The sequence below is a fragment of the Tachypleus tridentatus genome, chromosome 9, assembly GCF_004210375.1.
Source record: "Tachypleus tridentatus isolate NWPU-2018 chromosome 9, ASM421037v1, whole genome shotgun sequence".
NCBI lineage: Eukaryota > Metazoa > Arthropoda > Merostomata > Xiphosura > Limulidae > Tachypleus > Tachypleus tridentatus.
The window spans coordinates 83,971,008-83,988,236 of NC_134833.1; the positions used below are offsets into that span (position 1 = coordinate 83,971,008).

General features: G+C 34.4%; 1 long non-coding RNA gene across 1 annotated transcript; it reads left to right on the plus strand.

Annotated features, from left to right (window-relative positions):
- Positions 1–639: 639 nt before the first annotated feature.
- Positions 640–7,384, plus strand: LOC143227168 (uncharacterized). The gene is made up of 2 exons (XR_013014915.1): positions 640–908; positions 6,975–7,384. It is a non-coding gene; the product is annotated as an uncharacterized LOC143227168 (long non-coding RNA).
- The last annotated feature ends 9,845 nt before the right edge of the window (positions 7,385–17,229 follow it).

Here is a 17,229-nt window from a genome sequence, read left to right on the forward strand (position 1 = left end):
TTATGCACCACTTTATTCGTTAATAAACGTATTTAATTTTTTGGGCTAATTAGTCCTTTAATATATTGTTTTTTGTAAACAGAATGTTAATGAGTAGAAACACTTGAGGAAACTCATTTTGTGATAAGGTTTTTTAGGCTTGACATGACCAGGTGGTTAGGACACTTGACTTGTAATCTGAGGGTCGCGGGCTCGAATCCTCATCGCACAAAATCTAATTGTTGTTAAAGGAGTAGTCCAAGAGTTGGTGGTGGGTGGTGATGACTAGCTGCTGTAGTCTTACACCATTAAATTAGGAATGGCTAGCGCAGACAGCACTCGTGTAGCTTTATGTGAAATTAACAAACTAACGAAAGTAATATTTTGTGACTCATACTTTGTCATCTTATCATTTCGTTTCATGACGTAATAATAATTTTTTCAAGTACAAAATAAGTGTCTGACCAAACACTTGAGACATGTAAAGTGGATTACAATAGTATATATAATTTTATTGGTTGGATAAAAATTGTGTTAAGCTACACAACAGCTGTTTGCGTAATTGCGTCCATAATGTTGCACTGATTGATAAAAAGAAGACTGTATTACTTATCGGTAACGCCCCCGACGGTACAGCGGCATATCAGAGGACTTACAACACAACAAACCGGGTTTCGACATGCGTGGTCGGCAGAGCACAGATAGCCCACTATTGTGTAGTTTTGTATTTCACCTAAGCAACTAAACAAATCAACGCCAACCCTTAGGCTAGTTTAATTTGATAAAATAGTGAGATTTGACAATCAGTGTTGCAGCGAAACCAAAGCACCATAACGCGGGGAGTGTTTTTAGGATTCACAATTTTAGGATCCCAAATACTAGGCCACACCAAACCCCTTGTGATGGATGTGAAGTCTTCAGGTTATTTCGTAAGTGAAAAACTTTAAAGTGCTTAGTCTCTGTTATGCAACTTCTTACACATGAAAGTACTGACTCATCCAATGTCCTTATATGAACCAGTTTGCAGGGTAACTTAAACATGGTAGTAGCAGTATTAAATAACTATTTAAGAACATATTTTTCCTTCCCTTTTTGTCTCCAAATCAAATATTCTTCAGAAGTTTGACTAAATGTTTACAATATATCATTTATTATATTGCAGCTCATACGATTGTTTGTTTGTTTGTTTTGTTTTTTGAATTTCGCGCAAAGCTACTCAAGGGCTATCTGTGCTAGCCGTCCCTAATTTAGCAGTGTAAGACGAATTGTAGGATTGACCGTCACATTATAACGCCCCCACGGCTGAAAGGGCGAGCATGTTTGGTGCGACCGGGATTCAAACCCGCGACTCTCGGATTACCGGTCGAACGCCTTAACACGCTTGGCTATGCCGGACCGGCTCATACGATCATATAAAGTCAGTAACTGATCAGTTAGTTTATAAGTTATTGTGAATACTATACTAACTAGTCATGACTCTACATTTTGGTTATCAATCTAATGATGTTTTTAGGCGTGTCCTGAGAAGGACTATCTCTGAAGTAGGAGCGGCAGGAATTTGGTCCTGGTTCTTCTCAATAGAGATGTATAGTATCTGCTTTTCTTCAGTCTTTTCCCAATAGTACTTAAATCAACTAGTTCAACTGAATGTTTAGTTTGCTGACTTCTTTAACATGTTAATTAGATGTGTTATCAGTCAGATGGATGTCCAATGGGTGTTTAAGGTTTCTCTTTCTTATATGTTATTTTATCTGATAATTATTCCAGTTTATCTTGTATTCTCTTACATTACTGCAGGTAGATAGATATGACAGAGTTCTGTATGTCTATTACTCGTATTATTCTTATCCTCATCTTTGGTGGTCTATATTTTGTTTTTGCATCACGAATATATTGAAGTCCACTTTTACAAGTGGTGTTATAAAGTTTAATTTCCTCTCCGTTGGATGTTTTTCTGACTTGGTGTGTACTGACTGGTCGTTTTTGAATATTTCAATCACTGTTTCTTACACTTATTTTTATTATTCTAATTTTTGGTGATCTAAATTCTTTTTTGTATCATGAATGAATTGAAGTCCACTTTTACAAGTGGTGTTATAAAGTTTGTTGGGTCTTCTGGTCATTCGGTGTGTACTGACTGTGGTCGTTTTTAAATGTTTCAATCACTGTCTGTAACTGTTATTCTTCTTCTTTTAATTTTTGGTGATCTATATTTTTTTGTATCATGAATGTATTGAAGTCCACTTTTACAAGTGGTGTTATAAAATTTATTTTTCTCTCTGTTGGGCCTTTTGGTGATTTGGTGTGTACTGATTGTGGTTGTTTCTGAATGTTTCAATTTCTTTCATTTACGTCTACTCTGTTCGTTTCTACGGAAACAACTGACGAAAGGAAATGTAGCTCTGTGGATGTAGTTATCGTCTTATTATTATTACAGCATTATTTTCTCTTTATCAAGTACAGAGAAACCGATTTGTGATTATCGGAACCTTTACGCATGTAACACAGAAATGTTTTTTATGTTATGCATTCATGCATCACACATAAAGAGATTACTGTAGTTTAAAAAAAAGTGCATTTCTTATTTCAGCAAAACGCCCAATGATTATCTTAGCTTATTAGATATAACAGCATCTTAGTTAATTTAAAACTTTCTGTTTCGGTTGTGGGTAGGGTGTGAGCCACAGTTAGAATGGCCAGCCGCAATATGACGCTTCACACACTTTGTAGTTTCAGTTGGTATGGGTATCATCTATGTTAATATGACTTTTTGGTTTAGAATAAGTGTGTAGGGGTTACTACCGGTGACAGGGTGGTCTCTCTAGTTATAAAGCTGTGATGCCTATACCTCAAGCTTAAGGGTCTATGAACTGGCTGTCATGTATCGCTTTAAGTGATATTCAGGTTGATAATACCAAATACTAAGTAGGCTTGAACTGGACCAGTGGTTAGTATATTAGGATGTGAAAGGTTTTACTAAGCACATTAATGTAATAATAAGAGTAATAATAATGTAATAATTTATTATGATGAAACTTAAATTTAGAAGAATTTGTAAACCACTTCTGAAGTGAAAATACTCTTTCAGTTTATGACGCCTGCACTCAAGTAAAATAAATAATTTCTCAGTTGTTTTATTCATATAATGCACCACGCCCCTAGTGTCTCCATGGTAAGCCTGCGAACTAACACAGCTAAAAATCGGGTTTCGATATTCGTGATGAGCAGAATACAGAATGTCCATTGTGTATCTTAGTGCTTAACAACAAATAAACAAGACATCATAACAGCGTGATTATTCTCAAGTTGTAATTCTTTAACAATAGTAGATTGTCATCGCTGTAACATCATGAGCTACTATGATTAATTATACCTTCAACGACTCCTGAAGGTAAATACGTTATAATATTTCGCTGTAGAAACGAATATATTTCGAGAACGACATCAGTTTAATTCATTATGGACTGTATAGCTTTGGACGTTTTATAACAACCAGACACAGACATACACGCTATTTATTTGATGGCATATCGGATTCTTTAATTTACATGTTACGTGCGCTTTTACCGATTTCTTGTCTGCATTTTCAGCAGTATTTAAAAATATAATAGGAAAAGGAGAAAAGCTTATCTTGATAGATGTGAAATATTTTGAACTTTTCTTCACATTCAAGTGAATATGAATCGTCATGTGAAATATTATTTGGTCCGTTACCAGTTTATCAGAATTTCATCTTAAGTCCTTAAGTGATTAAACCTGTATTTCTATCTATGATCACCGTTAAAATACGTATCGACGTTGGAAGGCATAAAAAAAGAGAAAAACACTGAAAGCCCGTTTGGTTGTAACTGGGCAAAATAGTTTAAGATATAAAAACGCACAACAGTTAATTCATTTAGTTGGTAACTTGGTTCGATTTGTTGCTTTGACTCTATCAGCGGTATTTTATCTGTGTTATAAAGATATACGTGATATATCTCAATGTGTGTTCAACCTGAGTATTAAATACTATCTTGCAATATGGTTTTGAGCTCCATTAGTTTTAAGAGACAATATAAAGTGTATCAAAATAACAGAAAGATCGAAAGACATGTCTATGAGAGAAATGGACAAGAACTGTAGAAACCCTGAAACACAAACGTAAAAAAACAAGTTGTAACAATTTTAATTTCTTACGTATATAACTATGTCATATTCGGATATTTTTTCTAAGCTGTCATTTACAGGACCCCAGTGACACAGCATTACGTATACGGACTTGAAACGCTATAAACCGGGTTTCAATATTCGCGGAGGGCTAATCACAGATTGCCCACTGTGTAGCTTTGTGCTTAACTTCAAACAAACAAAACTGTCATTTATTAAACTCTGGTTCTAGTAGCTGTTGGAGTAAAAGAGTCCAGCTTCAATTCACGGACCTGCGGACGCACTCACACACACATACCGCAATTGAATCACGATTCTACTTTTAACCTAAACAGATATAATATTCCACCTCTATATTTTACAACCCTCTATTTCCCTTGCCATTGTTTCATTTTACATATTTAATAAGATATCAAGTTCCACCTCATGCTAAACTGTATAAACCACCACATCACCCCTTCACAATGATGCATAAATATAGCATAAACAAAGTATTTGTTTTCGATTTTCAGCATTTCTGACTTTAGAGAGGACGCTACCGACTTAGCAAATTATTGCAACTTTCTTAGACTGATTTCGATAATATAAAGTTTCTATTTCTGAATGAAACTGTTCCAAACAATCAATATTTACTACTTACAGGTTATTATAGCTACAATAAAATTTATAGAACATTACAATATTTCTTGCACAGAGTTCATAAGTTCAATGTTATCTTTCATAAAGAAGGTTCGTCCTCCTTCGTCTTTTGAACGACAGAATTATTTCATTTTGTGATAACTTCATGAACCTTCTCGCTACCGAAAATTATTGTATTAACAAGTTTACGGACCGTCACAACTATTTTCAAACATTTCACGTCTACACCTTAATCCTTCAACTAATTTTAAAAATAATAAATCTGTTACGGCGACCACCATTAATCTTTGCTCAAACTATGTTAATGTAAGCATTAAAACGTTAGTTTTTACGTGTCTTAATTGAAATATATACCATTTTTGCAGTTTTATTGTTTAAGTCATATTACTATTGTGGTCTCAGAGTTTCACTGCATTTATGACCTCTGGCTGTCACTCTGTAAACTCACCAGGTGTATGAAGGTGAGTTAAAGCTAGAATAGATGTTTTCGACACAAATTTTTACCAAATTATCTTTCTTTTTTTGTACAATTAACTTGGTTATTTAGAGTAATATTTCTTAAATATTTATTGTGCAATTTTATTGTTCATTTAATTTTTAAATAATTACATTAGTTTTTCCACTATGTATTTCTCGTACGGCCGTGTCATTCGGCTGTGCAGTTAACCAATAATAAGTTAACCAATTTATCTCAGATGTTAAGTTGCTTAGAAAAACATTCTCAGAGGTGTGTAATGGTCTTTCTTTGGAAACTAGTTGCTGTTAGGGTAAATTAGATAGTATTATGTATGTTATTAAATTAAATTTAAAAAAATTAAAAAAAAACTTAGTACTTTAAAAAAAATAACCCCTAACTGTGCTCTTTGTAAGGTTTCCATCAGTTGAACACAAACAAGTTTGTCGCTTTACATACAACAGAAATGCTGCCAAAACGTGTTATTCATTTTTTAACAAAGTTTTTTTCTAAATTAAGAAGAAATTCACGAGGTGTTTACATTTATAGGTTTTGTTTGTTTGTTTTTGAATTTCGCACAAAGCTACTCGAGGGCTATCTGTGCTAGCTGTCCCTAATTAAGCAGTGTAAGACTAGAGGGAAGGCAGTTAGTCATCACCACCCACCGCCAACTCTTGGGTTACTCTTTTACCAACGTATAGTGGGATTGACCGTAACATTATAACGCCCCCACGGCTGAAAGGGTGAGCATGTTTGGCGCGACGGGGATGCGAACCCGCGACCCTCAGATTACGAGTCGCACGCTTTAACACGCTTGGCCAATATTTATAGCTTTCGTATTAAATGGATTTTCTGTTTCTAACAAAATTTCTGGAGATTTTACCTGTCGTTACCTAAGAAACAATAAATAATGTTATAATTGAACCGTTCTTTTCTATAACTTTTTTATGGACATCAAAATACCTTATACTGCTTCAGATTAAATACATTAAAAAGTAGTTATTATGTTGTAGAACCAATAAAGAGTTGTAATATGAAGGTTTGCATATTCAGACTAAAGAAATCTTACAGGAAACTTACAGTCTGGGTGAAGTATTTGTTTAATCCAACCACATGTAATCTGAGAAGAACTGTTTTTGATGGGTCAGTGATATCTTTAGGGACTTTCATCCCCAAAAGCCAAGGCTCGATTCCCCACAGCTGTCATAGCATAGATATTCTATTGTCTAGCTTTGCACTAAGAACAAAGAAACAGCCAATTAAGATGAAGTTTAAAAGACTTTATCAAGTTTTAAACAATATTTCTTGTAGCATAATTATCTATTGAAAGCTAACTTGTTATTTTATGCTACAATGTAGTTTGAATGTGGAAAAACTTTAAATGAGATGAAAGAATTACTAAAATGATAGCAAAATATTTTTTTTGGAACTCTTATTTAAGAATAAATTCCTAGTTTATAAATCATAGGATTGGCGCTTCAGAGTAAATATAATCGAGACAATAAGTCTGGTTAGAGTAAATAAAATTTTTTATTGTTTTAAAATAAGGAATATAACTTAATTCATATTTTTTTTGCATTAGATTATTATGACAATAAGGCATCCATTACATATTAGAGAGCCGCAAGAACTAATTACCAAAGATATAGGTCGTTCTTAATTATTGCCTAAAGAAAAGGTAAAGGAAATTGTATGTATTTTTCTCTTCTGTTCTTAAATTGAGCAATTAACTATTCTGTTTTATTAATTTTTACAGAGACTTAGTGCAAACATTGTACTAAAAAAGGCCCAAAGAAACAGCAGTAACTCGGTCGTCCACTCATGACTGAATTAAGCTAATGACTAGCCAGCATTCTCTTCATTTGTATAATGGAACAAGTAGGGATTAATACAAAGAAAATGGATTTTGTTTACGGGGAGTACGTCATTGATCAATTGACCAATGAAACTCGTAAACTCGTTTGTTAAGGCTACTGTTTTGTGAAACCGTTGACTGTCTAAATAGAAAATAATAGTTTATGTGAGTTAAGAATGATGTTATTTTTTATTTGTTTATAATTATTGTTAATCCCAAATTCTTTGTAAAATTAAAGTTCTTATGACAACTATAATATTTAATAATTCAGCAAAATGTATTGTAATAAAAAGGACTGTGGGACAGTAAAATTGTATATGTATGTTTATTTATTTCTACAAATTTTGTGTGGTTCAAGAATATTTATATGTATTTATCTGATTTGTTTCAGTTCCACTGTAAAAGTGTTGTGGTATACAAATTACTTATTACAAGCTTAGTCCAGTCGTTTTTGTCGGATGTTAGCACAAAGCTGTTTGTTGAACTGGACATCTTTAAGCTAGACATTCTTAATTTTGAACTAACAGAATAGATAGAGGAATGGTAGCTAGTCAAAAGAACCCGCCGCTAGCTCTTAAGCTATTGTAATCGAATAGTGGATTCTAATATTCTATAAATCATTCAAGACCCTAAAGTACACACAGTGCAACTATGATGCAGTGGGATACGAAACTTGGACCCGTAGATTCACAGTGTGGTACACTTACTACTTGATCACGTCTTTCTCACAGCCACAACATTCAGTCATATAGTTATTAAATATTTTATGAATCTTATCATAATACTTTATTTACTTAGAACTGTTTTTCTTTGACAAAAGCATATTTGGAAACATGTTGAGCTTAAAACATATTTACGTGAAGCTTACATATTATTTATCACATCAAATGCTGTAAAGGTACGAAATATGCATATATTAATCACATAAAAACCTTACAAGCTTGGATATTTGACTATCAGATATTACTTATAAAAAAACGAGTATTATGAACTTCCATGAATTATTATCTTTCAAATTAGCAAATAGCAATAAACAAAAATGAAATAAATTGGTTTCCCTGTTTGACTAGCTAACCATTCCATATGAGCTCTAAGATAAAAGCCATTTACTGGAGTGTAACAAGATAAGCTGTGAATTCAGCTAGACAGACTCGTCGAGCGAAAGATAAACACATAGACATAAAAGATTTAGGATACGTTGTCGTAGACGTACGAGTCAAATTACCGAATTTATGATTGGATTCTAAATGGGACTATACCAGAGAGATGTATAAAGTTCTAAATGGAACTGTGAAAAGTGTGAACTTCATCGTAACGCAACTGTCGTTGGTAATCGGGTTGCCTGGCCCTGAAATGACATCAAAGCGAAAATGCACGAGCTAAGAAAGATATTTTTGGTTTTGTTGAAGCTTGTCATCCAATATGTTTTGTTTAAGATTCAGACATGTGATCAAAATATGTTTGTAAAAACGGCTGTTTTTGGGTTGAGAATTTTTTTAAGTAGAGGAGCAAACAACGTTTCGACCTTCTTCGGTCATCGTCAGGTTCACAAAGGTCGAAACGTTGTTCGCTCCTCTACATAAAAATTTTCTCAACCCCAAACCAGCCATTTTAACACATATATTTTTCTCTATAAGTGGGTTTTCTCGTCATCACTGATTGATATGTGATCAGTTTATGTGTAACGTGTTATTTTATACAGTCATATAAATTGTATAGATTAACTGTGTGATATGTAGGTAATGTCTAGTGTACGTTTAAGTTTTAAACTGGTTTACATAATCGCTTTTGTCGAACAGTTAAGCTGCATAATAAATCTGATGTCTCCTTGTTTGACGAGCTAACCATTCCGTATGAGCTCTGAGTTGAGAGCCATTTACTGGAGTACAGCAAGATAGGTTATGAATTCAGCCAGAAAGACTCGTCGAGTGAAAGATAAACACATAGACACGAAGAATGTAGGATACATATGTTAGAGAGATAAAAAACGATTAAACATTATCTCTAAAACAAGACACATTATTGGCTCACTAGAGTGTCTTCTAAAAGGTCAAACCAAGTAGATTAAAGCCAATTATAAAGTTAAGTTTCGGTGCAAAAGCAATCTGAGTGAGTAATTTTATAAAGTAGCGACCGACTTATGAGTCTTAATACTGTCTACAATTACTATAATCTATACGTTTGTTAACACTTGAATATGATGAACACTATCCAACAGCTTCTTTAAATATTGGAAAAGTGACCCGCTTGTCAATAATGGAGAATTAAGAACTGCAAGAAGGATTGGAAACATATCTCATATTAACAATGACAGTTTCATTATACATCTTTCTTAAGTTAGACATCGAAGTTACACATTTGATTAGAAATTACGTTTTCTGGATCTCAGGGAGGTAACACATCGAAAAGGACCAACTGTTTTCTCAGCCTCTGACGTCAGTGATAACTGTTTCTTTGTGATGATACGTGCTCATCAACGGAACCTAAAGATCCAAAGAGGTGGAGACGTGTTGTTCAGCGTATGAATACGAAGACACAGTAACGTATAATAAATGTCTGCAATGACGTAAGAGATGAACTGGCACGGTTATTTCAAGCGAGGCCTCTCCATCCTCTTTTTCTTCTTCACATTACTTTCCTCCAATCTCCTTTGAAACATCCTTTTCCCAAATCTTCATCTTATGTATTATGTTGTCCGCTCACTAACTCGGCGCCTTTGATTCCATTCTAACGTACCGAAAAACATTCCATTGCAATTGCCTTCTGGCGCGTGAAGTAATTAATGCAATTTGGAGCACGAGACTGAATGGACCAATCATACGCTCTTCTGTTAAAGCTTCAAGAAGTTTTCAGTCAATTCCTCTTTAATATATAAAAGAAAAAAATCTTCCCGACACAACACTTCAAATCACACGTTTTGAAACCAAAAGAGGTAAGAGTCATTAGTAAATTTGTTGTAACTGTAGAGAGGATGACACATGGATATCAACTGTTTTATAAAGACTATAATACCTTAATAAGTATTCTTTAATATCATATTTGGACGCCTAATACTTTATAGTAAGAAATTTACTTGAATACACACACATACGTTTTCTGCACAAATTCTTATATTCTCAATAGTATCACAAAAGATTTTCCTTTAAAGTGGTTGGTGTATATGTTTTTATTAGCTTGGTTCCATATGTTCTTTTATCTTCAAACACAACTATTTATGTGTAATTTATAAAAAATTTTCAATATCAAAATACTTCTCAATCACGCTAACTAGGTATCCGTCAAACTTCTCACGAAGACATGAAAAAGAAGTCACTGACTTTATCGCAAAAAGTATTAGTAGGGCGTATTTCTATTGTAGTTGTATGTGAATTTCGCGCAAAGCTACACGAGGATTATCTGCTCTAGCCATTCCTTATTTAGCTGTATAAGACTAGAGGGAAGGCAGCTAGTCATCATCACCCACCACCAACTCTTGGGCTACTCTTTTACCAACGAATTGTGAGGTTGACTGTCACATTATAACGCCCCCACGGCTGAAAGGGCGAGAATGTTTAGTGTGACAAGGATTCGAACCCGCGACCCTCGGATTACGAGGCGAGTGCCTTAAGCACCTGGCCATGCCGGACCTGGTTATATATGATCCTATAACAGTTACGTACGAATAGAAGTACCTCATTATTCAGAGACAGACTCTCCTTGCTGACTTTAACCTTATATACATGGAGAAGAACTCGTCGACAGTAAAATAAATACACAAAATAATATTAATAACCTGAAACAAGGAAGCAGAGGACACGCTGAGATTTCATTCATGTCTGCTTACGAACATGGATAGTGACAATAATACATACATATATATATATACAGAGTGCACCGTTTCTTTTGTTACTCTAAGAGTTTCTGGGATACCACTCGCTCGTGTTCTCTGAAAGAACGATACACAATCACTTGACAACTTACGTTATACAACTGAATTAACTGCTGTTCTTTTTAGTTATCCTTCACAGAAATAAGAGCAGCAAGATGAGAAAGTGGTTTCCAGTAACCGCATGACTTTAATAATGTAACTGTACCTAAAGAAGTTAATTCTTAGTCTCGTCAAAGCCATCTGATAAAATTCTCGTTTTAATCAATAATGTTTTTGTCTCCGAGGTAGCCATCTTAGTGGATTATTCAAAATATTCCTAATTACTTTCAATTTTCACATAATGATTATAATTCATTAATGAAAGCTTTTTCCCCCTACTAACAGGGTACTAGTAGGATAAATTACTCTTTGCATACTTAATTTAGCCTCTTCCATCTGGAAGAAACTTTATAATTTCGCGAATTACTTAGTTAGTTGCTGCTAAGCGTAAAGCTATACGATGGAATATCCTGCCATCCACCAGGGGAATCAAAATCCGATTTTATCATTGTCACCCTGCAGACGTACCGCTGAGCAACTAGGGTAATTTCGTGCTGTTGCGAAAACCTAATACGGTGACGTAGATGAGTTGGATGATTTTATGACATCAAAAAGGTAAATGCGTTAACGTCCATATAAGAGTCACAAGTTGGCCCTGTGGTTAGAGCTCTGGATCTCGGAGCTAATGGACTCACTTTGAATCATTGTGATAGAAGAAAATGTTAAGTGTGATTTTTTAAACATTTGAGTGCGTTAGAAGAGTGACACTCAATCACTTAACCCGGTTGGTGAGTGTTAGGATATTACTGACTACTTGTCTCCAATCTGGTCAGTAATTTAACATTAAGGTCGGTGGCAATAACCTTAGCAACTTTAATTTTAATATAAATACGAAGATATTGTTGTCCATTGTATAGGATATTTAATACCGTTACATTCTCGCGATGTTCATTTAAGAAGAGAGACGCACTCTTGTATAAAAGTGAGGTTTAGTTCAACTTTGTTTTATAGCACAACGGATTTTGTAATCAGTATCTAATATTATTCATAATCATATCTGCCGACGGCATGCGAATTAAGAATGTTTACCTTTTTTTTTTTTGTTTTTGCAGTTCATTATGATTACGTAGAAGCGAGTTCGACCAAATTGTAAACTTTGTAAGAAAAGTAGTTCTGTTGGTTGCAAGGAATTGATGCACAAGAAGTATGAATATGTGGTATTACCAGTAAGGAGGAATAACGACAAGCGTGTAAATTATCCTCACGTAACTAGAGGCTCAAACATCTCGTTGAATTAAAGGTTAATCTGAAAGCAATAGCAAAAGGGAGAAAATAACAACTAATTTGAGAAACAAACTTAATTAACGTCTATTTCTGTTGTATAATTACGTTTCTTCAGATTGAAAAGATGAAATTAAGATGTTCATTTATGCATTTTGGGCCTTTTAAATCAGAAGCTAATTCTTTTAAATTAGGATTTAAAAAATCCGGAAGTATCTCTGCTCGAGATGACAGTCGGAAAGCAGCTTACCCACACAGGGTAAAATAAGGCGTCACGCGACTATTCCATGGAACGAGTTGTTAAGTTTTTTTGATTTGACAAACAACACCTGAGGCCGAATTTAGAGCATGATGTCGACTGGATTTAGCATGTTCATTTGTTTCTATACGAAAAGCTAGCTGCTCTGTTTACTGAGAGGAATTGAATCTTGGAACTCAGCATTGTAAGTTAGTAGATTTTTCTGCTGACTTATGAGGGGAGAAGCATGTTTGAAACTAGGACTTTTGAATATTTCAAAAGTTTGTAAATAACAAAATATAGGTCTCTAGTCTGCACCAAATCTTACCAGAAGAATAATGTTCGAGCCTCTAGAGGGTGTTCTATGTCTATCTGAACTTTGGATTTTAGCATTGTAAGTCTGTATATTTATCACTGACCAACCGTAAAAATTGGGCAAAAGTAACAAAAATAACACACTGAATGATGGATAATAGCAGCTTAATTCTACGAAAAATTGAGAATGATAAAAATATAGATTTTTATGGCTTTGGGTAAATTATTTGTTACTTTGTGTGGATGGGATAATTTGCATATAACAGTGTATCGTTACAATCAACTACAGACAGCTCTTCTAGTTTGCTTAATCACACAGCACATAAAATATTAAGGATCTTCCAGATAATCTGTTAATGTTTAATCGGTAAATGGTTTATTGTTGTGTTTGTTTATGCTTAATTTTAGCAATACTAATAATCAGTGAATAGAAGATTTATCAAACTGTTTATTGGACTCGTACACCACAATGAGCCTGACCATAATTCTTTGGAAATCTGCACATAACACAGCAAGACTATTCTTAAAGAGTTAAACACAAACAAAAGTACCAGCATTATATTAGGGTAAAGAAAGATATGTACTATTCACATATCAGAAATGAGCAGGTTATATTATTTCTTGCAAGGTACAAAAATACAGTTTTGTGTTTATTTACTTTTTAAAAGAAAATGTTATCTGTGATTGCCATCAAGCCATTAAATAGTTCTATTCGTCACATATAAATATTTGTTTTTCTTTTTTTAATAAAGTTTAAATTTGTTTGATTGTTTTTAATTTGATGCAAAGCTACATGAGAGCTATCTGAGCTAGTCGTCCCTAATTTAGCAGCTGGAAAGGCAGGTCATCACTACCTACCACCAACTTTTGGGTTACTCTTTTACCAATGAATAGTGGGATTGACCATCACATTATAAGGCACCCACAGCTGAAAGGGCGACTATGTTTGGTGTGACGGGGATTCGAACCCGCGACCCTCAGATTATAACTCTAGCGCCCTAACTACCTAGCAATGCCAGGCCTAAAGTTTAAATACATATTTTAAGAAATACTGCCTGATTTATGCAAATGCACGAGAAAAGATTTAAGATGTAAATGGTATTGATACGTTTTAATCACAGAAGTAAAAACGTACAAAAATCTTACAGAAGTGTTCAAGTCTTTCTGGATAGATCTAAACGAACTTTGCACAATAAGTTGATGTCATTTTGCCCATTCTTTCTGGCAAAATTGCTTTAATTCTGAGTTCGTTGAGAATGATTGACGGACTGAAATCTTCAAGTCTTGCCATAAATTTTCTGTTGATTCAAAAGTGGAGTTTCACTGGGCAGTGACAGAACATTCACTTTCTTCTGAATGAAACTACTCTACTGATGCTTTGGCCTTGTGCTTTGGGTCACTGTCCTGATGAAATGTGAATTTTCAGCAAATTTTATCTTCCTGGCTTGCTGAAGCAGGTTTTCCTCTAGGATTCACCTATAGTTTGCACCAGTTATTACCCTCCCAATCATGATGATGAAAAACATTCCCATAACGTGACGCTGTCACCACCATACTTGATAGCTGAGATGGCGTTGATTGGGTGAGGTGCTGTGTTTGGTTTGCATCAGACGTTGTTTTGAATTTAGGCCAAAAAGCTCAATCTTTGTTTCGCCTGATTACAAAACCTTCTGTTATATGTCTACATTATTACTTACATGCTGTCGCAAACTCAATACGAGAAGTATGTTGATTATTTATCATTAATGGCTTCTTTCTTGTTACTTGATCACACAGGCCAGCTTTATTTATGGACCGGGATATTGTCGATATTTGAACACTGACTCCCATCTCAGACATTGAGCTTTACAAATCTCTCAAAGTCACTGAGAAGCATCCATAACCAGTTTCCTGCTTGACTGGTTAATTAGTTCGGAAGAGCAACCTGATCTGGAAAAAACTGAACGGATTGAAGCATGCTCTACTTCTTAGTGATGGACTTTACTGTACTTAAAGGGATAATTAGCGACTCTGAAAATTTATTGTAACACTCTCCTGAACTGTATTTCTTTACAACTTTACCCCTGACTTGTTTGAAATGTACTTGTTCTTCATGGCTGGTTTGTCATAATACAATGTAATTGTGGCTTGAACATATGCATTTACTCTGAAGTCAAGTTAAACCACTTTAATTACACACAACCAGAAACCATTACATTAATTTGCGACCTATAAAACTGATCTTTCGAGCATGAACTGAGTTAGAATTGCCGTAGCGAAGAAGAAGAATACTTATGCAATAAAGAATATTCAATTTTCTTTGAAAAGCTCACTTATTTACATCATATAAGCAATGTTATATTTTTCTTAATTTGGAGAAGGTGGTGTAGATTCTAAACACAAAGTCCTATTTTTAAGTTTCATAATTAGAAGCTCAGAGGGCAACAAAATATGGAAATTTTGCATAAGGGTGAGCACTTTTGTAAAGCACTGTGTAAAAGTCAATTGAAAAGTACTGTATATTTTGCACGTAGCCGTTTCAAATTTTAAAGCTTTATAAAAAACATCAACAACATTACTTATAAATAAATCTGGGCAATATTAGCTACATTTCCGTTAAAAGACAAACATGGGAAAATGATTTCTCATAGGGGTTGTTTTCTTTAAACTCTGTAACAGCTATTACATCAGCCAACTAATAATAATATGATGATATTATAAGCTGATGACTAAAAGTCCCGGCATGGCCAGGTGGGTTAAGGCGTGCGACTCGTAATCTGAGGGTCGTGGGTTCACATCCCCGCAGCACCAAACATGGTCGCCCTTTCAGCCGTGGGGGCGTTATTATGTGACGGTCAATCCCAATATTAGTTCGTAAAAGAGTAGCCCAAGAGTTGGCGGTGGGTGGTGATGACTGGCTAGCTACCTTCCCTCTAGTCTGCGTTAGCCCTCGAGTAGCTTTGGGCGAAATTCAAAAACAAACAAATAGACACGAAGGCATGAGAACCCTCCCTCTATAGTTTTGAATTATGTTATATTAAGAGAGCACTATTCTTGGACTCTAAAGCTTAGGAGAAGGAATTTCTGTTAATTGTAAGCCAAACACACACACATATAAACATATACCACTAAACATGGCGATGTTTCTTATGTAGGAATGGGCTCAGCAAAAAAAATGGCCACCGCATTCAGTCTATTTCTCTGATGCATACAAATAACTGCTATAGTTGAGTAATAGCCTTATTTGAGCAACTAATTGTCATTACCGAACGTTTCACAGCTTGTATAAAAGTAATATTATTCTATTCTTATATGCCACATATTTTGTGGGGAAATAATAGAAGGGAAAACAACGATTCAGTAGCGAGTTCAGTTTATAAACATATCTTTCATAAATAAGAGCTTCACTTCCGGTCTTTAGAGCGTTGTACAATGTTTTCTTATGTAAAGCCTGTTTTTGACTTCATTGTACATTGGTATCTGCCAAAACAATTTCATTAAAAAATAAATAAACAATATTATAAGTTAATATTATATGAATCATGAAGGCCAAGTATTTAAGCTACTGAAGATGTTTGTACGTGATTTTGATGTCTGAATTTAAAAACACCAGTTTCTTAATTATCAAGATAGTACATTATATTATAGCCTACTTTTCTTTACATTTTTAAATAGGACAGATCCTTGCAGTTGTCTGTATGCATGATGTCATACTTCATAGCTTGAGATCTGTATGATGTATTCTGTATGAATTCACGTGATTCTAGAACGTGGTGGAGTTCGAATGTGTGCACACTCTGTGACTTGGAGTGAAATTGTAAGGCGTGAATTCTGTAAATATTTACTTTACGTCAGTCCAGCACGCCGGAGTATTTGTACTGTCCCAGAAGAGTTATTCTAGCTTTAGTACCCCCTCCAGTGTTATTCAAAACTAGAGAAACTGAAAAACTGCATAAATTCATGATTAATAAAAGGCTATCTTAGAATATGAAAAGTTACTTCTCTTACATGTAATTGTAAAAAATAAAAAAAAATGTGAAACTGAAAAATTACCTGTATCACCACATGGACCTCAAACCTTCATGGAAACTTTGATGGAATTTCATTAACATATGCGAAATTGTGGTGAAAAAAACTCCCGTAAAAACTGCAAAACGTAAAATGCAAAACTGAAAATTTGTTCGGGATTCGAACACTACCTTAATAAATATTACATGTATCTCTCTATAGACCTAATAAGCCACCATACTAAATCTGATAAAGATTCATTCACAGATGATGAGATAGTGGTAAAAACTACAAGTCACAAAATGTAAAACTGAAGAACTGAATGTATTATATTTTCCAATGGACTCAATGAATATGCATATTAGTTTTGGTAAAAATCCATCCAGAGCTTGCGAAATAGTCATATAAACATTATTGTTATATATATA